The 24,368-nt window shown below is 43.7% G+C and overlaps 1 protein-coding gene across 4 annotated transcripts in view; it reads right to left on the reverse strand.

Moving 5' to 3' along the window:
* Positions 1-24,368, reverse strand: part of LOC125887434 (transcription factor SOX-6-like) — a 142,671-nt gene that overhangs the window by 92,117 nt on the left and 26,186 nt on the right. The window lies entirely within an intron of this gene.

The following is a 24,368-nucleotide window of genomic DNA, read 5'->3' on the forward strand; positions in this document are numbered from 1 at the left end:
ACGCCTGTGTGACGCTGGATAAATAAAATGTGGCCGACAGCGAAGAAACTGTTTGAATGGTTGTTATTGAGCGTTTCCATGGTTACAGCTGGATTATTATAGACATTATTAATCAGTAATCAGTATGATATCATAAAGCATATCTTGTTCTTCACTCTGAGGATGTGGAGGTTTTGAATTGTGATGTAAAGACCACATGCCACATGAAGCCGCCACAGGTTTCAGAACCATGAATGTGAAGAGTTCATTCAAAACCACAGCTTTATTTAAACACTAAACACACACACACACACACACACACACACACACACACACACACGCACACAGTGCACATAAAACACATAGTGCCACAGGAATAATCTATTAATCTATAAAGCAGCATCAAGGCCGCTCATCACCTTCAACGCCGAGCTGCTGAGTTCCTCTTCTTTTTTCTGATGCCTCAGGCTCTGAGTCATTACTCTAATACATCATTTACTCTAATGACTTCCCTTTGTTACACCACACTCCTGATCACCGCCAGTGACCACACTCAGCTCCTCCTCCTCCTCCTCCTCATCATCATCTGAAGACAGCTTAAAATTTGTCCTCTGTCCTCACAGAGCTAACTGATCCTCAAATGTACTGACACACCAAATCACAGACACACACACTCAGGTGATAACTGACAGAGCAGAGAGGGAGTCAGACGTGTGAAGTAAACCAGATTCAGTGTTAGTGCTCAGTAAATCACAGCCATCTGTCTGTCTCTGAGACATGCAGCCTCCTGGGTGACCTTAGACATAAATCTGACCCTCGGCCATGTGTCTGAGCGGAGGGAGCTTGGCTGCAGCCAGAGGTGGAGACACATTATTTACAAAGGGAGAAGATACAGAGGAAGATAACAGGCTGACACCAAACATCAGTGTGAGACAGAACGACAGCAAGAAATCTGAAATATTTCAGATCTCAATCATCACGCCTGTGTGACGCTGGATAAATAAAATGTGGCGACAGTGTAAGAAACTGAGTGTATCTGAATGGTTGTTATCTGAGCGTATCCATGGTTACAGCTGGATTATTATAGACATCTGAGTGTAATCTGAGTAATCTGAGTATGATATCATAAAGCATATCTTGTTCTTCACTCTGAGGATGTGGAGGTTTCTGAATTGTGATGTAGAAGACCACATGCCACATGAAGTATCACAGTGTTTCTCAGAATCTGAATGTGAAGAGTGCATCTCAGTGTATCTGAGTGTATCTGAGAGTATCTGAGTGCATCTGAGAGTATCTGAGTGTATCTGAGAGTATCTGAGTGTATCTGAGAGTATCTGAGAATATCCGAGAGTATCTGAGAATATCCGAGAGTATCTGAGTGTATCCGAGAGTATCTGAGTTCATCTGAGAGTATCTGAGTGCATCTGAGTGTATCTGAGTGTATCTGAGTGCATCTGAGAGTATCTGAGTGCATCTGAGTGTATCTGAGTGTATCCGAGAGTATCTGAGTGCATCTGAGAGTATCTGAGAGTATCCGAGAGTATCTGAGTGCATCTGAGAGTATCTGAGAATATCCGAGAGTATCTGAGTTCATCTGAGAGTATCTGAGTGCATCTGAGTGTATCTGAGTGTATCTGAGTGTATCCGAGAGTATCTGAGTGCATCTGAGAGTATCTGAGTGCATCTGAGTGTATCTGAGTGTATCTGGGAGTATCTGAGTGTATCTGAGAGTATCTGAGAATATCCGAGAGTATCTGAGTTCATCTGAGAGTATCTGAGTGCATCTGAGTGTATCTGAGTGTATCTGAGTGTATCCGAGAGTATCTGAGTGCATCTGAGAGTATCTGAGTGCATCTGAGTGTATCTGAGTGCATCTGAGTGTATCTGAGTGTATCCGAGAGTATCTGAGTGCATCTGAGAGTATCTGAGAATATCCGAGAGTATCTGAGTTCATCTGAGAGTATCTGAGTGCATCTGAGTGTATCTGAGTGTATCTGAGTGTATCCGAGAGTATCTGAGTGCATCTGAGAGTATCTGAGTGCATCTGAGTGTATCTGAGTGTATCTGGGAGTATCTGAGTGTATCTGAGAGTATCTGAGAGTATCTGAGTGTACCTGAGAGTATCTGAGAGTATCTGAGAATATCTGAGTGTATCTGGGAGTATCTGAGAGTATCTGAGAATATCTGAGAGTATCTGAGTGTATCTGAGTGTATCCGAGAGTATCTGAGTGTATCTGAGAATATCTGAGAGTATCTGAGTGTACCTGAGAGTATCTGAGAGTATCTGAGAATATCTGAGAGTATCTGAGTGTATCTGAGTGTATCTGGGAGTATCTGAGAGTATCTGAGAATATCTGAGTGTATCTGAGTATATCTGAGTGTATCTGAGAGTATCTGAGTGTATCTGAGAGTATCTGAGAATATCTGAGTGTATCTGGGAGTATCTGATTGTATCTGAGTGCATCTCAGTGTATCTGAGTGTATCTGAGAGTATCTGAGTGTATCTGAGAATATCTGAGTGTATCTGAGAGTATCTGAGTGTATCCGAGAGTATCTGAGTGTATCTGAGAGTATCTGAGTGTATCTGAGAATATCTGAGAGTATCTGAGTGTATCTGAGTGCATCTGAGTGTATCTGAGTGTATCTGAGAGTATCTGAGTGTATCTGAGAATATCTGAGAGTATCTGAGTGTATCTGAGAGTATCTGAGTGTATCTGAGTGCATCTGAGTGTATCCGAGAGTATCTGAGTGCATGTGAGTGTATCTGAGAGTATCTGAGAGTATCTGAGTGTATCTGAGTGCATCTCAGTGTATCTGAGTGTATCTGAGAGTATCTGAGTGCATCTGAGAGTATCTGAGTATATCTGAGTGTATCTGAGTGTATCTGAGAGTATCTGAGAGTATCTGAGTGTATCTGAGAGTATCTGAGAATATCTGAGTGTATCTGGGAGTATCTGATTGTATCTGAGTGCATCTCAGTGTATCTGAGTGTATCTGAGAGTATCTGAGTGTATCTGAGAGTATCTGAGTGTATCTGAGAGTATCTGAGTGTATCTGAGAGTATCTGAGTGTATCTGAGAGTATCTGAGTGTATCTGAGAATATCTGAGAGTATCTGAGTGTATCTGAGTGCATCTGAGTGTATCTGAGTGTATCTGAGAGTATCTGAGTGTATCTGAGAATATCTGAGAGTATCTGAGTGTATCTGAGAGTATCTGAGTGTATCTGAGTGCATCTGAGTGTATCTGAGAGTATCTGAGTGCATCTGAGTGTATCTGAGAGTATCTGAGTGTATCTGAGTGCATCTCAGTGTATCTGAGTGTATCTGAGAGTATCTGAGTGCATCTGAGAGTATCTGAGTATATCTGAGTGTATCTGAGTGTATCTGAGAGTATCTGAGTGTATCTGAGAGTATCTGAGAATATCTGAAAGTATCTGAGTGTATCTGAGAGTATCTGAGAATATCTGAAAGTATCTGAGTGTATCTGAGAGTATCTGAGAATATCTGAGAGTATCTGAGTGCATCTGAGAGTATCTGAGTATATCTGAGTGTATCTGAGTGTATCTGAGAGTATCTGGGAGTATCTGATTGTATCTGAGAGTATCTGAGTGTATCTGAGAATATCTGAGTGTATCTGAGAGTATCTGAGTGTATCCGAGAGTATCTGAGTGTATCTGAGAGTATCTGAGTGTATCTGAGAATATCTGAGAGTATCTGAGTGTATCCGAGAGTATCTGAGTGTATCTGAGTGCATGTGAGTGTATCTGAGAGTATCTGAGAGTATCTGAGTGTATCTGAGTGCATCTCAGTGTATCTGAGTGTATCTGAGAGTATCTGAGTGCATCTGAGAGTATCTGAGTATATCTGAGTGTATCTGAGTGTATCTGAGAGTATCTGAGTGTATCTGAGTGTATCTGAGAGTATCTGAGTGTATCTGAGAGTATCTGAGAATATCTGAAAGTATCTGAGTGTATCTGAGAGTATCTGAGAATATCTGAAAGTATCTGAGTGTATCTGAGAGTATCTGAGAATATCTGAGAGTATCTGAGTGCATCTGAGAGTATCTGAGTATATCTGAGTGTATCTGAGTGTATCTGAGAGTATCTGAGTGTATCTGAGTGTATCTGAGAGTATCTGAGTGTATCTGAGAGTATCTGAGAATATCTGAGAGTATCTGAGTGTATCTGAGTGTATCTGAGTGTATCTGAGTGTACCTGAGAGTATCTGAGTGTATCTGAGTGCATCTGAGTGTATCTGAGTGTATCCGTGAGTATCCGAGTGTATCTGAGAGTATCTGAGTGTATCTGAGAGTGTTTGTGACAGAGTTGACTCTCATGAGGGTCTGACTACTGTATTTTTGGGGCTGACTGTTGTAAAATGATTTTTCGGGGATGACGTTGTGTACGTGTCGTCACTTTGGGCCCATTCAGTAATCTATCCATGCCCACAGGTGGTTATCATCTAAAGCTGCAGCTTCTCTCAGCTCTACACAACATTTTAACATCTTTGGATCATCAGTGTCTCTGTCAGACGCAGTGCTCTGAAACTGCTTTTTAAACCGTCTGTGCTCTACCTGAGTGTGGGGAACAAATGTTAGACTCATTTTCTCCCAAAGTCGAAATGAATTCCAAGTTTTATTTATTTTCACAGCTCACCACTGGGGCCACGCTCGGGGCCGTGCTTGGGGCCACAGTTGGGGCCACGCTTGTGGCCGTGCTCCACCCAGAGCTTTATCTGACTGATTCGAATAGTGACAGCTGTCGGCCAAGGTTTCAGTTTCTCCACAGCTTCCATGTTTTTCACAGCAGTACGAGGACATGAGATTATAAGACCTGAGACAACCAACCAACATCACATCACTAATCCATGATCAGCTCCTGCAATCCACACTGCAGCGCTCAGAGAGCACGGCAGGAGAGCGATGGGATAGCGATGGGAGTGCGCTCAGAGAGCACCCAGATAGCGGTGGGGAGCTGTAGGAGCTGTAGGAGCTGCAGGAGCGGGGCCGCGGAGGCTCAGACTATATTTAGCTGACAGTATTGCTGGTGCTGTGTTTATGGGGGAGCTTAAGACTTAGTTTCTTGGAAGTGGTGTCTCATATGGCCAGGAATGCCTGGGCCCAGAACCCTCCGACACTGATATGGTGTCATCATGGTGCAACAGTACGGGGGTTTGTTGGTAAGCATGCCACAGGGGCTTTGTGATTGGTGGAGGCAGGAAAACAGTGTACTTGATGAGCTGCTCATCAGGCAGAGACTCACATTACCAACGTTTAGATGACTGTTGTTTGACTTACACCACAAACAAATGTTGAGCTCCACCAGCTCACTTCTCTGGAACCAGGTCAGGAGATAACCCTCCAGTTTTTTCTTACATGACTTTTTAAATTCAGGACGAGACGTGTTGGTTGTTTCTAAAACTCATTTTCCAGCTGTTCAGTTCCTTCAGAAGTTAGGATCATGTAGCCCATCCTCATTTTAGAGATAACACACATGTCTTAATGTGAATACTGGATGAACACACATTATGTACAAAGAGAAAGAAAAGAAAACCTGATTTGTTTCTTGCTTCCCTTCAGATGAGAAACAGAACTGAAAACAGCTTAAATGAAACAACTGTTCTATACTACAGGGGATTTATCACTTTCTGTTTGGAAACGGTACCGCCAGCCAAACTGAAAGTTAAAGTGAAACTCAGATGAGTCATTACATGCAGAGTGAACCTTTAAACCTGTGTCAGAATAAAGAACCAAACATCAGCTTTAGCCACGACAGGCTGAAGCTTCCTCCTCAGTATCAAACCATAAATCACCTCAGTAACAAGAACCATCAGGCTGCAGCTGCTTCTGTCATGACATCAACACACACAGACGATAGCGTGGCGGCCATTTTTATATCTACAGCAGGTTTGTTCTCGTCAGGTTAAAGGTTTAAACAGCGTATTACAGTTAAACAATGTTCCCTTTATGTTGGAGAGGATTCATTTCTGAACCATATTTTGGAGATGTGAGTTTTTGCTGTGACCACAGCTCTCCTGTCTGATGATACATCAGCTCCTCCGTCCTGAGACGCCCACAGAAACATACAGTAGAAAGCAACGTTCTCCCATCGAGAGCGACAGCAGAGTGAGTCTGTGGAAACAGTAACATGGTGATAATGTTCCACTGATGGCTGAAAAACAAATTCAGTTTTTACACTCGTCATTGAGGCTCTGTGAAATACTTTTTATATATCATCAGACATGTAGAGAAACACAGGCTCAGCTCTCCTACCTGACATATGTCAAGGAAAGTGATACTGGTGAGATTGGTAGCGCTCAGGTAGGGCTAACACATCTGCTGAAGGTGAGCTCTGTTACTGCCAACACACAGACTGAGGCTGGTGGACAGCTCCATCAGTCCTCCTCTGAAACGTGGACAGTAACTTAGAATCCCTTTGTGAGTGGGAGAAAAAGGAAAAGCAGGGTCAGAATTTGGCAGCGCAGCGTTGTTCAGATCTGGCCTGGAACCTGGCGACTTGGCAGAAACAATCAGGCATTGTGGAGCGTGGACGGAGAGGGACCTGTGACAGATGAGAGCGGAGAGAGGGGGCCCCCGCTTAGAAAAACAGTACACAAAGCGCCTTTCACAACCCAGGTCCCTTCTGCCACTTGTGGAGCCAGAGAAGGGCTCTGACAAAGGCCTGCGACTCCACCAACTGGGTGTAAAATCTCCAGCCGTCCCAGCTGGACAGAGCCGAGGAAGAGGGAAATACCACAGAGAACGAAACAGGAGGAGAAAGAAAAGTGAGGAGTTTCCTCTGTTGGACAGACGCAACCAGGACGGAGGGCAAAAAGGAAACTGAAGGTTTGAACAGAAGAAACAGTCGACTGTATCAGAAACTGGAGACGACACACAATGAATCAGTGTTTGTGGATCTCAGCTGCTCCTGAATCTCAGCTGCTCCTGTATCTCAGCTGCTCCTGAATCTCAGCTGCTCCTGTATCTCAGCTGCTCCTGAATCTCAGCTGCTCCTGAATCTCAGCTGCTCCTGTATCTCAGCTGCTCTTGAATCTCAGCTGCTCCTGTATCTCAGCTGCTCCTGAATCTCAGCTGCTCCTGTATCTCAGCTGCTCTTGAATCTCAGCTGCTCCTGAATCTCAGCTGCTCCTGTATCTCAGCTGCTCCTGAATCTCAGCTGCTCCTGAATCTCAGCTGCTCCTGAATCTCAGCTGCTCCTGAATCTCAGCTGCTCCTGAATCTCAGCTGCACCTGAATCTCAGCTGCTCCTGAATCTCAGCTGCTCCTGAATCTCAGCTGCACCTGAATCTCAGCTGCTCCTGAATCTCAGCTGCTCCTGAATCTCAGCTGCACCTGAATCTCAGCTGCTCCTGAATCTCAGCTGCTCCTGAATCTCAGCTGCTCCTGTATCTCAGCTGTTTCTCTGAGCACAAACAAACTGAAACGTCAAACTGACAAAAACAAGATCCAACTTCTAACCTGATCTCATCCTTTACATCAGTGGTTCCTTTTCTGTCATGAAGTAAACTCAGTGACATATTTCTTATTATATTCAGAGCACAAACTGAAGGACTTTAAAATGAACCCAAACAGTGAACACAGGAAGTTGAATTCAGATTATTTCCTGTGAGTGTCACATCAGAATTTTCCTGATATTAGCAGGAACTTTTACATGACTCTCTGTATTGTGTATTATCTAAACTTTTTTTTTACAATCATAAACTCAGTGTTCTTCTTTGTTTTCTTGGCCATCGTTTGATCATCTCTTTGGTTGTTATAACTGTTTAACGTTTCTAAAACACAACGAGGCTGATTAAAAAACTAAAAACTATTTTTTAAACCTATGATCTGAGTTAATTTTAAAAGACTGAACAGAAAACATATATTTCATGTGCAAAGGAAGTTTATTTTGAAATGCAGCAATGCATGTAACGTGCGTTTATTGACATGCCGTCCCAAGACATCTAAAGCTGACACAGGAAGTGATCTCAGGTGATATATTCTGATGTGACAGTGCACCGAGCCAGTGTTGGTTTTTGACAAGATGGATGCGAGAAAGTGTTTGAAATATGTGAAAAGGGAGACGACCTCCGAACAACGCATCACCTGGTGGTGGGCGTGAAATGAGTTCAAATGATGTGCTGGCAACACAAAAACACATCAGAGCAAAGTCTCAGACTGAAGAACAACAAAACGCGTGCTCCGTTACTTTCTCTGGTTGAATAAAGCTGGTATGACAGCGTCTCCTGGATCAGTCTGGACTCTCATTAGATCATCTGTGCTGCACACTGTCAGAGGTCACACAGCAGGAATGTGAACACACACATGCTGTCCTGTTTTCTTCCACAGATTCCCTCGTCCCGCCTCTTTCACCCAAAATAGAAACATTCAGTAGAAATGCCAGTCAACCCCAAACCGGCCGTTCCGTCACTGCCTTCATAGAAAGAATAGCAGTTTTGTTTTGTGACATTCCAGCACATGAACATAGATCTGACGTATCTGCAGCCGGCACAGCCAACATGGAGCTGGAGGTGCTTATCATCTGTGACGGCAGGTATTCTCTGACCTTTGCATGACTTGAGTGAAACAATGAAGGGAGGTGAGCAGGAGGCGGATGCAGCGTGGCATGCTCGGGTTAGACCTGCGTGGACATCCATCAGCTGTCACAACCAAATTCTCTGCTAAACAGAAGTCATTGTGTGACCGTCAGTACGTCACACTGAACTGTGTGTTTAAACTGTTTACAACCACATTGCTCTCAGGCTGAGGAGAAGACTGAGGAAGACTGAGACAGCTCCCACTGATCTGCGTGGATGTTAAAAAAAAAACGTTATGATTGGTCAAGATTGTGTTTAGTTTGGGCTCCATGATCAGACACTGCTGTTCCGTTACTTCATGAACAATCTCTGAGTTTAATCTTTAAATAAACTGAATATATCAAAAATATATTAAAGTGTCTGTGATCACAGTTTCAACATGTTCAGTCCACCACTGACAGAGATCTTCAGTGAGCAGACACAGAGAAGACCAGGTGACGTCTGAGAGTTACAGACCGACCTGACAGTGGGTCAGAGGCGCGCGCACACACACACACACACACACACACACACACACACACACACACACACACACACACAGACACACACACACAGACACACTGGCACATTGTTGTCATCACGTGTTGGTCATGTTGCTGTCAGCCTTGTTACGTACATCAGTTCAACAAATCTCTGCGGTTTTAAAACTAAACTATTAATCTGACAGAAATGATTCATCATGTAGCAGAAAGCCATCACTGAAAGGATTCCTCAAATTTATCAATACAACACCAGATACACCGCTGACCGGCAACGATGATGTTTTAAAAGATGAATTTGAGTTAAAATGTTGAGTAACATTTTATTCCACAATACTCTACAAATAAGGAAAATGGAAAATGTATTGAATATTAATACATGCATAAATAAATATAGGAATAAATAAATAAATGCTGATTAAATACATGCTGAAATAATTAAATAAATAAACAAATTAATTAATTTATGCTGAAATAAATACAGAAATAAATATATGCAAAAATAATGCTGGCATAAATAATTGTTGATAATTAAACAGGAAATAAATACATTTAAAAATAAATGAATAATCTGTTTCTTCATTTTTGTACACTTACATTTATTTTATCTTTATTTTTGCATTATTTTTATTATTTCAGATTTTATTTATTATTATTTTCAATTTATTTCAGCATTTATTCTCTCATTTATTTATTTATTTATCTCTATATCCATTTACTTCTGTATATTCAGTTCAGCATTTATTATATAAATATATATATATATATATATATATATATATATATATATATATAAATTACAGCATTTATTCAGTCATGTATTTATGTATTTTAGAATGTTTTTATCTATCTATAAATACAAATAAATACTTGAGTCATTTTTCATCCTTCATGTAAATAGATCCAAATGGTCTGTAAAATTATTTTGTTGTGAAATAAATCTCTTCACATATAAAATTTCCAGAAACATATTTTCTGTCAGTTTCATCGAGGAAAATGTGGCGAGACTTTCAGTTGATCCAACAGAATCTCTCAGAGCTCACAAACATTATAATTTAAGGATTTTGTCTCTCATCAGATGGACACCTGGAGCAAACATCCGTCCTGACGATGGAAAATCTCAGTCAAAGCCAAAGATGGAACATAAAAAAAAAAAAAAAGAAATGATGAATGCGTCGTTTGTGCGGTGGGCGTAAACAAACACCACGATGGCGGCTCTCTGTGTTCAGGGACCCGAACCAAAACCGCAGACCCCAAGAAATCCAGAAGTGCCCTTATTGACCAACACCCTCCCTTGTGCTTGTTATTTTTCCTGGCACCTGAACACACCCCAAGCTAACACAAATACAGTACACATATGCATTTATCTGCCTCATGGCAGCCATACAGAGTCGACCATTCAAGAAACCATTCAAGACCAAAGTCAACACGCGGCCGCTCAAAGGGACCATTTGTCTGCTACCTCCCGCCCACGCTCGTTAGAAGACCTGGTCAGTGTGGACATTTTGTCCCTTGATCTGTAAAGTGGACCTCATTGTCCAGGTAGCTATGATAGCCATGAACAGACAGATTAACAACAGAAGAAACAGACACAAACACAACTAGACATCACGTGTATGTAAATGAAAAACAAAAGTATTAGAGTAGCGACGGCTCAGACTGATGAGAACTTTGCCCTTTCTTTATGATGCTTTGTGAATTCTGCTGACAGCGAGGAGTCCTGGACGTTTCAGCCTCGGCAGGTCATGTCACAGTTTTACTAAAATCTTGAGTAAAATTCAAATCATAGTCAAAAAACACTCTGAGACTTCAGGCCTGCCGTTACTCCGTCTCACCTCCCTGACATTTTACTCTCTCTGCTTCAACACTATGTCTCCGGTTTTATCAGCAGTTAACATCATGAAATATCTGCACACAAGAGGACTTGAAGTCAAATAGAGTTAAGAGTTAGAGCTTCTTGTGAGTTAACAGAGGAGAGTTTCGGTGGACAGATATGTTTCTATATCCTCAGCATGATAATTAAAAGAAATATTTAAAGTGAAATGACTCGACCCAGAGGAAGTGTGAAGGTTGAAAACAGCAGTAAAACAGATCCAGTAAGAATTAAAGAGTAACTATATATAAAATATAAAAAATATTTTACAGAGATAAAGAAGCTTTAACTCCATCTACAGTTCTCTTTACCCTGGACATCAGAAAACATAAAATCTTCTGTCTCCTCTTTGTCCGTTTACAGTGACTCTTCCGCTTCTATCCTTCCCTCTATCGTCTCTGTTTCTCCTCACCTCTTCTCACCTCTCATCTCTATCAGCTTAAAGCACATACAGCTTGAGGTTTGACAAACACCTTACAGAGGTAATACTGTGTTTATCAGCAGGAGCCAACCACCACATGTCCTCTCCTTATTACCACACCAGTTCTTCCTCTGACCTCCAACATAATGCCACTGTGATGCTGAGAGAAGCTCGTTACACAAGTCTTAAGCCTCGTTGTGCTTCAGTGTCTCCGTACAGTTATCACACGCTGTAAACAAGAGGAAATCCTATTATCTGAAGAATATGAAACTATGGATGTCTTTTTATTCCCAGGATGAAATCTTCCCTCTGTGCTGCACATAAAGATCTCTGTCCTAGCATCTGTCCAGAAACACACTGTAACTGGATCATCCCGAACACATTTACTGCGCTGACGTCGAGTAAACGAAGCAGATTAACTCATCAGAATGGGCTCACTTTCCAAAGGGTTAAGTTTCACCTCAGTATCATTGGCAGTAAAGTCTATTTCAGGGTGACACCAACAGTACAAAGTCATGATAGGAGCCTGCAGCGATACGACAGCTGCCCTCACACATTTTTTAGAGTGATTGCATTAGCCCTGAGGCTAAGAGCAGAAAAAGGTCTGCTTCAATAAGTCATGTCAGGACTCAGGGGTCGCACCGTCGCTCACAACAATCATCACACAGACACATTTACAGTGCTCTTCATTTACTGCATCTGTACATCGCTAGTTATGATTCAGTCACTGAGGAGCTGACAGCACATGATGGGGACAAAATCTACACAAAATACAACAGTGGAGAATAATTGTGTTGATAGTTATCAGTCTCAGTTCATGTTCTTAATAACAACCACTACAGTTTCTCCACATCAGAAGATACAGAGACATGTTGGACTAAAGACTCTGCAGAGGACCAGGAAATGAATAAATGAATACACACCTTTAATTCAAACTAAAGGTATAAACTTAAACTACAGATCTAAATGTTCGATTGTATCCTCATAATGTAAAAACAAACTATTTTCAAACTTTGATGCAAACAAAAGAAGTCCAATCAAACACGGAGCTGTGCGGCGTCTCATCATCTGCAGGGCCGTCCAAACAGGTGGCTTTTAGAGCGCCCAGGAGGCGCCAAAGCCTGCTAATCCCAGATTAGGACTGACAAGTCGTTTCACTGGATGCCCCCTTTGTAATCCCAGTTGCCTCTCTATCCTCTGACAATGAGCTTTGTTTCCTATCTCAGAAGGAGCTTGGAGGATTTCCTCTGCTTTGTTAGCATGAAATAGCTGCATTATTCAGAGGCATGCTCCTTCCAGCCCGTCACAAGACAACATATTTTTATTCAATTATTGAGCGTCGTGAAAGCTTTATGTGTACAGATGTTCTAACAAGTCACAACACAGGATTTAATTCATACTCATTTTGGCAGAGTGTAACTCTGTCACATATGCAGACATGTCAGAGGGACACAGTGGAGATATGCAGGAGTGTAATCACATCTTTTATTACATCAGGCGTCCATGTGACACTCCTCAGCCCAGTCACCAGAATAAATGTTGGCACTGTGTGTTTCTGCAAACCACAGATTCATTACATCTGTACATTATTATGTTGCAGATAACACTGAAACATTACTTTATCTTTTAACAGCACTGAGGTTAACCTGTCCTCAGGTTTAGGAACAAAAAACACTTGGTTCTGCAGGAAAAAAGATCCTGTCTGGACTTAAAACACAGTGTCAGTGGCACGATCCAGACAAGAGACGCAGCAATGTCTCAGTAAAAAACTAACACTTTTCACCGTTGTATCTGGGCAGGAAACACAGTGGTGCCTTGTTGAAGAACACTTGTCACGGCACTATTCCCAGTGGAAACACAGCAACGAGTACCTAAAAAACAACCGTGTTTGGTGGCTAAAAGCTGCTGGAAACACAATGACTGCAGGTGGTCTGCAGCTCAGCTGGTGTCACACCATCCATCATCCCCTCCACCTCCTGATGACACAGTCAGCTCTGACACTACGTCACTTTAGAAATGCTGATATTCTATTACCTGACACTTATGAAACATACAAATGTTACGTATCCATTGTTTACAGAAACCTGCAGTGCCAACATTTTCTTCTGGGGACTGAGCTGCACTCTTCACATGGTCGAAGGGTGAGATCAACACTAAAAAAAAATCACAGTCTGAGATATGAAATTCATGATGTCATAGAATTCATACCAATGCCTATATTTTAAATTGTACAGATGCTGTTCTACTGAATGATCGGTGATGAGTTCAGATATTTTTCACTTCTTTCAGTTTCAGTGTTATCGTGTGTTCATGCAGCTCTGTGCAAAGTTCAAAGCGTCTCAGTTGTCTGAACACAGTTCTCAACATGGAGGTGGCTGAGCTAGCAGCTAACAGCTAACAGCTAACGGTGCTAACTTAACAGTGTTAACAGTGTTAACAGGAAGGAACCTGACAGTGACAGTTATACTTCAGCAACAATACCATCCTGATATCTGTTGCAATCACCGTGTGACTGCTGAGCAACACGGTAGCAATGAGCTAACAGTGGGATACACGCATGCACTGACATGCACAGCTGGACTGTCTGACCACAGAGAAGCTCAGATTACATCACACACAAACACACACACACACAGAGTGACATCATTCTCTGCTCAGGATGACATCACTGCAGGTTATCTCTACACAGACCTCAGAGGTTCACCAGCGCTCTGAATATCACATAAAGAACCTTTGAGACAGATGACACAACAACAACAGACATCACCAGTTTTAGCCATCAGGAGGCCCCAGTGAGAGCGGTGAGGAAACGCTACCTAACTACTGAAGTGGCTGCAAATTTTATCCAGATTTTACAGAGCACTCCTGCTGAAATTTTACATGCACCCTGTGATTTTATTGTGGACAATTTTAACAGTAAATTAAAGTCAACACTTGACTCAGTGGCTCCACTTTTAACCAAAACAATAAAAACAAAACCTACACCCCCGTGGAGAAATGATAATATCAAAAGACTGAAAAGAAAATGCAGGCATGCAGAGAGGAGGTGGAGAAAAACTAAACTGACAGTTCATTATGAAATATTACGTGAACAACTCAAAACCTACAATAAAACAGTCAAACAGGCAAGAGTATCCCACTTTTCAAAACTCATCACAGATAATAAAAACAACCTCGAATTCCTTTTCTCCACTTTCGATCTTTTAACCAGCACCAATTTTAACAAACCATCCAACATATCAACAGACGCGCTCTGCGAGGACTTTGCAGACCACTTCTGAAGTAAAATCGATGACATCAGGTCCAGTCGTTTATCCCAACAGAATGTAATTTTTAACACACCTGGATCATTGCTTTTACCTGAGGAAACACTGGAGAGTTTTGCCCTGGTTGATGCAAGGACACTTGGTCAAGTTTCCTCCCAGGTAAACCCAACAACCTGCCTTTTAGATCTGATTCCCACATCACTTTTAAAAACATTTTATGGATTCTTTGAGGAACAGATTTTAAACATAGTAAATTACTCTCTTCAGAAGGGGCTTCACCACTGCCTTCAAAACAGCAGTGGTGAAGCCCCTTCTGAAGAAGAGTAATTTAGATCCCAACATTTATTATATTATATTATATTATATTATATTATATTATAGCCAACTTAACGTTTTTAAGTAAGATTTTAGAAAAACCGGTTTTTAACCAAGTAAATGATTTTTTAAAAAGAAACAGTATTTTAGAGAAATATCAGTCTGGTTTTAGGATGAACCACAGTACAGAGACAGCCCTTTTAAAGATTTTAAATAAGATCAGGTTTAATGCCGATTCACAAAAACTCACAGTCTTGGTACTACTGGATCTACAGTAGATCACCAAATTTTATTAAACAGACTCAGAAACCTGGTGGGCCTCTCTGGTACTGTTTTTAACTGGTTCAGCTCTTATCTCACAGATCGTTGTTTCTTTGTAAGTATGGATACGTGTTCCTCCAGAACGCATGAAATTAGGTGTGGGGTGCCCCAAGGGTCAATTTTAGGTCCACTTCTTTTTAATCTATATATGCTTCCCCTTGGGGACGCCATCAGGAGGCACGGCATCAGCTTCCACAGTTACGCAGATGACACACAGTTGTACATCGCTGTGTCTCCTGATGACACAGGGCCAATTGATGCCCTTTTTAACTGCGTTGTAGACATCAAGTCATGGATGGCAGTGAATGTCCTGCAGCTCAACCAGGACAAAACAGAGGTTTTAATTATTGGTCCTGAAGGCAAGAAAGAGAAACTTTTACCAAAACTACAAGATTTTATTTTGTGTGAAGAACCTGGGCGTCATTTTTGACTCTGAGCTTAGTTTTATTTCACACATCAAAAATGTAATGAAGATAGGTTTTTATCATCTTAAGGATATAGCCAGAGTCCGCCCGTTTCTCTCTCAGGCTAACACAGAGGTGCTGATGCATGCTTTTATCTCTTGTCGTTTAGATTACTGTAATGCCCTGCTCTCTGGTCTTCCCAAAAAGACCATCTCTAACCTGCAGCTACTCCAAAACTCAGCCGCACGAGTGCTGACGAGGACCAGAGGGCGGGCGCACATTACAGCAGTTTTAAAATTGCTGCATTGGCTCCCCGTGTGTTTCAGGATCGATTTTAAGGTTCTTTTATTAGTTTTTAAATGTCTTAATGGTCTTGGGCCATCTTATTTATCTGACCTGCTTTTATCATATCAACACCTGCAGACCCTGAGGTCCTCCAGCACCGGCCTTTTAATTGTCCCTTAAGTTAGAACTCAAACCCACGGGGAGGCTGCATTCAGCCATGATGGCCCTCACTTGTGGAACAGCCTGCCGGAGAGCATCAGCACTGCAGAGACTGTTGATATTTTTAAAAGGAGGCTCAAGACTGATTTCTTCTACTCTTCTTTTATTAAATTCTATTTTATATTTCATTTTATTTATTTTTATTTATTTCTTAATGTCTAATGTTCTTAATAATCTACTTTTAAATCCTTATGCATTTTTAACTCTTTATTTTTTTATTTTTTATGCATTTTATCATTATTCTGTCTTATGCCTGTTTTTATCCCATTGTCTTTTAGTCTTTTAGTTTTTAGCTCCAGTGTTTCCTCATGGGGGGCCTCCACACTGGGAGGTGTGTCCAGTCTGCCCACAGGGACGTGATCCTTTAGATCCCTCAGGCCCGGAGGACTGGGAGGCTCTGCACCATGTGTGGAGTCCAACCCGGTCTAGGTTGGGGTGGTCCCTGTGGCGGCACTCCCTGTGGCCGTCGGCTGTGGCCTCTCGGTGTAGATGGCTCCCCATAGGTGGTTTTCCTCACCTGGTGCCTCAGTGCCCAGTCATGTGACTATACTGAGAGTTAGTGAGTGCTGTATGTGTGTGTTATACGTGGGGGGTGGAAGGGGCAGGTTTTTCATTGTTTTTATTTTGTTAAGCACTTTGTGTTGCATTTTAATGTATGACAAGTGCTATATAAAGTTTAACTTGATTTGATTTGAAAAGACAGTAAACAGACGAATCTGTCAACTGCTGCAAAGAAAAAATGATTTAAATTATTATAATCTACAGAATCTGAAACATCAAATAAAAGGCTTCATGTCTTCTATGAGCTCGATAAGGTCTGACTGTGATAACGACAACGTTCACATTCATGTGACTTAAGTTCCATTTATGGCTCAACTTCGTCTCATTAACACCACACGAGAACGTCTAATAAATCCCAGGATGTAAATCAGGAATCTGAGTTACACAACATCTACATGAGCAGACGCAGTGCAGAGACGGTGGAGGAGAAGTGAGAAGGGAAACGCTGCAGCCTTCTCCTCCCAGGGAGCAGTTGTCTTGTTTGGCGGTCGGAGGCACGTCAGTGTCCCCCGGCATGTGGAGCTGTCACAATCCAGACTAATCCTGCGTCCCCTGGTCTGACTGAAGCCACTCAGTGTCTGTGTGTGTGTGTGTGTGTGTTCAGCTGTGTGTGTGTGTGTGTGTTCAGCTGTGTGTGTGTGTGTGTGTGTGTGTGTGTGTGTGTGTGTGTGTGTGTGTGTGTGTGTGTGTGTGTGTGTGTGTGTGTGTGTGTGTGTGTGTGTGTGTGTATGTGTGTGTGTGTGTGTGTGTGTGTGTGTGTGTGTGTGTTCAGCTGTGTGTGTGTGTGTGTGTGTGTGTGTGTGTGTGTGTGTGTGTGTGTGTGTGCGGCTCTGCACATCAGTCTGACATGAGTGCTGACTTGTGATGATAATGAATATGATGTTGATTTAGATTCAAGGCAGCAAGATGAGTTGTGGTTGTGGACTGGATGTACTTTGTCGTTTGCTATAGTTTCATCTGTGCGTTTATGTATAAATAGGCTTGGCCTGTTGTGTGTGAATGTTAGAGTGGGACCAGAGGGGTTAATCTGAGCAAGCATGTGTTCGTGTTCATGCATGTACTGTAGATGTGACTGTGTGGCGTTGGAATAAAAAAAGTGCTCCGCAGCGTTATTTAATACATCAGTAATATTGTCTGTTTCAATGCATATGCCCCCCCCACCCCTCCGCGTGACTTGAAATTATGGCCCCCCCCTTGTTCAGATGCGTTCTGCAGTCCATGCTGTCAAACATACGAACACCATGTCAGAACACACGTAGACAGAGGTGTGAGTGTGTGCTGCAGGTCAGAGCCTCTCTGCAACACACAACGTGTCCATTGTCCTTCATTGTTCACGGCCTCTCTTTAAAGCATGCTGGGCGTTAATCTGACCAATCACAGCAGCCCTTATTCACATGGACTTAAGCCCTCGAATCAGGACGAATATATAAGACTCAGGTGGAAGGACTGACCTCGAGCCTGGACACTCATGTTACACAGCAGCATTTAAACAGTACTGACTCTATCGTACAGACGGTTCATAAACGCTTTTACATCCCTTGTTCCGAGGAGCCGACGATGTTGATACGACTCTAATGAGAAAAATATATCCTGGCACAGAAGCAACACGCCGCATGTTTCCAGTTAGTCTGGAGTCAACAAGAGAAGAAATGTTTAGTGAGAGCAACAAAAACTGAGCACCGCAAACACGACCCGAACATCAGCCACTAAATAATCCAGAGACGTCTGCATCACAGCACGACCTCCACCCAAAGCCCACCAGGTGTGCACCACACATACAGGTACACTGTGTCAGATTAATCAGTGAGGATTACAGATTACATTTAGGAAAAACACTGACAGACAATTCATGTTAAAAATCTGTATTTCTCCTTCAACTGTCTGCTCAGGCTCCTCCCCCTGCACCTGCTCAGGTCTGCTCAGGCTCCTCCCCCTGCACCTGCTCAGGTCTGCTCAGGCTCCTCCCCCAGCATCTGCTCAGGTCTCCTCAGGCTCCTCCCCCTGCACCTGCTCAGGTCTGCTCAGGCTCCTCCCCCAGCACCTGCTCAGGTCTGCTGAGGCTCCTCCCCCAGCACCTGCTGCTCAGGCTCCTCCCCCCGGAGCAGTGACTTCCAGCGTCAGACAAAAAAAGTGTGTGTGTGTGTGTGTGTGGGTGTGTGTGTGTGTTGGTTAAACATAACCGTGTGTGTGTGTTGGCTAAATGTAACCATGTGTGTGTGTGTTGGCTAAACGTAACCATGTGTGTGTGTGTTGGCTAAACGTAACCACGTGTGTGTGTTGGCTAAACGTAACCACATGTGTGTGTTGGCTAAACGTAACCACGTGTGTGTGTGTTGGCTAAACATAACCATGTGTGTGTGTTGGCTAAACGTAACCACGTGTGTGTGTGTTGGCTAAACATAACCATGTGTGTGTGTTGGCTAAACGTAACCACGTGTGTGTGTGTTGGCTAAACATAACCATGTGTGTGTGTTGGCTAAACGTAACCACGTGTGTGTGTGTGTTGGCTAAACGTAACCACGTGTGTGTGTTGACCAAATGTAACCGTGTGTGTGTGTTGGCTAAACGTAACCATGTTTGTGTGTGTGTGTGTTGGCTAAATGTAACCACGTGTGTGTGTGTGTGTGTGTGTGTGTTGGCTAAACGTAACCACGTGTGTGTTGACTAAATGTAACCATGTGTGTGTGTTGGCTAAACGTAACCATGTGTGTGTGTTGGCTAAATGTAACCGTGTGTGTGTGTTGGCTAAACGTAACCATGTGTGTGTGTGTGTGTGTGTTGGCTAAACGTAACCATGTGTGTGTGTTGGCTAAATGTAACCGCGTGTGTATGTTGGCTAAACGTAACCGTATGTGTGTGTTGGCTAAATGTAACCATGTGTGTGTGTTGGCTAAATGTAACCGTGTGTGTGTGTTGGCTAAATGTAACCATGTGTGTGTGTTGGCTAAATGTAACCGTGTGTGTGTGTTGGCTAAATGTAACCATGTGTGTGTTGGCTAAACATAATCACGTGTGTGTTGGCTAAACGTAACCACGTGTGTGTGGCTAAATGTAATCAGATGTGTGTGTGTGTGTGTGTTGGCTAAATGTAACCATGTGTGTTGGCTAAATGTAACCGTGTGTGTGTGTTGGCTAATCGTAACCATGTGTGTGTGTTGGCTAAATGTAACCGTGTGTGTGTGTTGGCTAAATGTAACCATGTGTGTGTGTTGGCTAAATGTAACCGTGTGTGTGCGTTGGCTCAACGTAACCATGTGTGTGTGCTGGCTAAATGTAACCGCGTATGTGTGTTGGCTAAACGTAACCGTATGTGTGTGTTGGCTAAACATAATCACGTGTGTGTTGGCTAAACGTAACCACGTGTGTGTGTTGGCTAAACATAACCACGTGTGTGTGTGTTGGCTAAACGTAACCACGTGTGTGTGTGTGTGTCGGCTAAACGTAACCACGTGTGTGTGTTGCCTAAACGTAACCACATGTGTGTGTTGGCTGAACATAACCACGTGTGTGTGTGTCGGTTAAACGTAACCACGTGTGTGTGTCGGGTAAACGTAACCACGTGTGTGTGTGTGTGTGTGTGTGTGTGTGTGTGTGTTGGCTAAACGTAACCACGTGTGTGCGTGTTGGCTAAACGTAACCACATGTGTGTGTGTTGGCTAAACATAACCACGTGTGTGTGTGTCGGTTAAACGTAACCACGTGTGTGTGTCGGCTAAACGTAACCACGTGTGTGCGTGTTGGCTAAACGTAACCACGTGTGTGTGTGTGTTGGCTAAACGTAACCACGTGTGTGTGTGTGTTGGCTAAACATAACCACGTGTGTGTGTGTCGGCTAAACGTAACCACATGTGTGTGTGTTGGCTAAACATAATCACGTGTGTGTTGGCTAAACGTAACCACGTGTGTGTGTGCTGGCTGAACGTAACCACGTGTGTGTCTGTGTTGGCTAAACGTAACCACATGTGTGTGTGTTGGCTAAACATAATCACGTGTGTGTTGGCTAAACATAACCACGTGTGTGTGTGCTGGCTGAACGTAACCACGTGTGTGTGTGTGTGTGTGTGTGTGTGTGTTGGCTAAACGTAACCACGTGTGTGTGTGTTGGCTAAACGTAACCATGTGTGTGTGTTGGCTAAACGTAACCACGTGTGTGTGTGTTGGCTAAACGTAACCACGTGTGTGTGTTGACTAAATGTAACCATGTGTATGTGTTGGCTAAACGTAACCACGTGTGTGTGTTGACTAAATGTAACCATGTGTATGTGTTGGCTAAACGTAACCATGTGTGTGTGTGTGTGTTGGCTAAACGTAACCACACATGTGTGTGTTGGCTAAACGTAACCACGTGTGTGTTATTGAAGGAAAAAAACATCAGTTGGTGGTGTTGTACTGACATAGTGCTTTTATTTTGAAAGAGACTGTATCAAACTGTATATTTCCTGTGAAAACAGAAGTGTATTTTGAAAACAGACAATGCATGTAACAGGCTGAAGTTGACACGGCGTCCCAGAACGTCAACAACCAACACACCCAGGGTACCTCGGACGCCATATGTGGACGTGAAAAGTCCATGACCAAACGTGGACATGTGACGAGGTCACAGTGAGGACGTGATGAACACATGAATGTCTCTATCTAGAGTCAGTGTTTGGTTTGTCCGTTTTGGGCTACTGTAGAAACATGGAGGTGCAACATGGTGATCTCTGTAAACGAGGACCTACCCCCTGTGTAGATATAAACATCTCATACTCACTAATTATACTTTATATTCCCTGTCTGACTGTGTATCTTAATAAGTGAGAGTATAAGTGTGATGGCGGCTTCTCGCCCAGCTGTTCTGATTTTTATCACACTAAGTATCACATCTTGACAAACGTCTCATGAGACTCACGCAGTCATTTCACAGCTGCCAGAACGAGGCAGTGTTTTTAATAAAGCGTCTCTGTGATGGGGGAACTCTGTGTCGGTGTGTCGGTGTGTCGGAGTGTCGGAGTGTCGTGGCGGCGCTCGGCTCGCAGGCTGTAAATCACAATTAGGGAGTTCATTAGATATGGCTGATTTATTAGGACCCAGGGCTGGTCCCTGGGCCTTTCAGCCATATATTAGCTGCCTACAAGATCTCATCCATAGTTATGAGACATGCTGTTTACTGTATGGCTCACAGGGTCACATGCCAACACACATTAATTATTGAGTATGACTCCATAGGTTAAATTAATAGCGTCCAGATGATCAATGATTTGCATTTGTAGATCTCTCCTGTACGCAGCACTTCTGACGGCATATCTGAGCGTGTCTTGTTATCAGCGAGCCATCAGAGGCTTGACAGGGAGCCAATCACTGTGGAGCTTCATCCTGAGGCTTTGACAAACACACTGCAGAGCTGCGTGCCCTCTCCATCACACACACACACACACACACACACACACACACACACACACCAGTTTGGCTTGTGTTCATATCACAGTTAGTGCAATCTGAAGTGTCCCTGGCTCAGCATTGTTTCCCCTCTAAATCGAAGTGCATTTATCAGCTCCTGTCAACAAACACACGACCAGATAAGACGCTGTATGTACGCTGAGCGCCGTGTGTGTGTGTGTGTGTGTGTGTGCGTGTGTGTGTGTGTGTGCGTGTGTGTATGTGTGTGTGCGTGTGTGTGTGTGTACACACCCCTGCTCTGCCAAAGCTGAAGCACTAACTTCAATAACGTACATTAACATCACAAACACAAAGTAAAAACATCCTGAAACCACCATCAACAGCTTTTGATTTTCCAAAACGCCCCTTCACAAACTGGGCCTGTGTCCAACACGCCAACACGCCAACACGCCAACACGCCCACTCATCCCCGCGCACCTCCCGGGCCGGGTCACTCAACCTCAAGGGGAACTATGGGAAGCGTTGTGGATCAGTTACAGCTCCAACAGGTGAGCTACAACTTGTTCAGGACTATTTATAGTCAGCATGAAATCCTATTGTTAAGAATAGACAAGAAGAGACAAGAAGGACGGACAGAGACAGAGACAGGGACAAAGAGAGAGACAGAGACAAGGACAGAGACAGGGGCAGAGACAGGGGCAGAGACAGGGACAGAGACAGGGACAAAGACAGAGACAGGGACAAAGACAGAGACAAGGACAGAGACAGGGACAGAGACAGGGGCAGAGACAGAGACAGAGACAGAGACAGGGACAAAGAGAGAGACAGGGACAAGGACAGAGACAGGGGCAGAGACAGGGACAGAGACAGAGACAGGGACAGGGACAGAGACAGAGACAGGGACAAAGACAGAGACAGGGACAGGGACAGGGACAAAGACAGAGACAGAGACAGAGACAGAGACAGGGACAAAGAGAGAGACAGAGACAAGGACAGAGACAGGGGCAGAGACAGGGACAGAGACAGAGACAGGGACAGGGACAGGGACAGAGACAGAGACAGGGACAAAGACAGAGACAGGGACAGGGACAGGGACAAAGACAGAGACAGAGACAGAGACAGGGGCAGAGACAGGGACAGAGACAGAGACAGAGACAGGGACAGAGACAGAGACAGGGACAAAGACAGAGACAGAGACGGGGCAGAGACAGGGACAGGGACAGAGACAGGGACAGAGACAGAGACAGGGACAAAGACAGAGACAAGGACAAAGACAGAGACAGAGACAGAGACAGGGGCAGAGACAGGGGCAGAGACAGAGACAGGGACAGGGACAAAGACAGAGACAGAGACGGGGCAGAGATAGGGACAGGGACAGAGACAGGGACAGAGACAGAGACAGGGACAAAGACAGAGACAGGGACAAAGACAGAGGCAGAGGCAGAGACAGGGACAGAGACAGAGACAGGGACAGGGACAGGGACAGAGACAGAGACAGGGACAGGGACAGAGACGGGGCAGAGACAGGGACAGGGACAGAGATAGGGACAGAGACAGAGACAGGGACAGGGACAGAGACAGGGACAGAGATACGGACATGGACAAGTACAGAGACAGAGACAGGGACAGGGGCAGAGACAGAGGCAGTAACAGACAAGGACAGAGACAGAGACAGTGACAGAGACAAGGACAGGGACAGAGACAGTGACGTTAGCATGGCGCTACATGTAGCAGTGTATGTAATGTAATGGTTCCTTCCGTGACGTTAGCATGGCGCTACATGTAGCAGTGTATGTAATGTAATGGTTCCTTCCGTGACGTTAGCATGGCGCTACAAGTAGCAGTGTATGTAATGTAATGGTTCCTTCTGTGATGTTAGCATGGCGCTACAAGTAGCAGTGTATGTAATGTAATGGTTCCTTCTGTGATGTTAGCATGGCGCTACATGTAGCAGTGTATGTAATGTAATGGTTCCTTCCGTGACGTTAGCATGGCGCTACATGTAGCAGTGTATGTAATGTAATGGTTCCCTCCGTGACGTTAGCATGGCGCTACATGTAGCAGTGTATGTAATGTAATGGTTCCTTCTGTGATGTTAGCATGGCGCTACATGTAGCAGTGTATGTAATGTAATGGTTCCCTCCGTGACGTTAGCATGGCGCTACATGTAGCAGTGTATGTAATGTAATGGTTCCTTCCATGACGTTAGCATGGCGCTACATGTAGCAGTGTATGTAATGTAATGGTTCCCTCCGTGACGTTAGCATGGCG

Source organism: Epinephelus fuscoguttatus, linkage group LG4, assembly GCF_011397635.1.
Source record: "Epinephelus fuscoguttatus linkage group LG4, E.fuscoguttatus.final_Chr_v1".
Taxonomy (NCBI): domain Eukaryota; kingdom Metazoa; phylum Chordata; class Actinopteri; order Perciformes; family Serranidae; genus Epinephelus; species Epinephelus fuscoguttatus.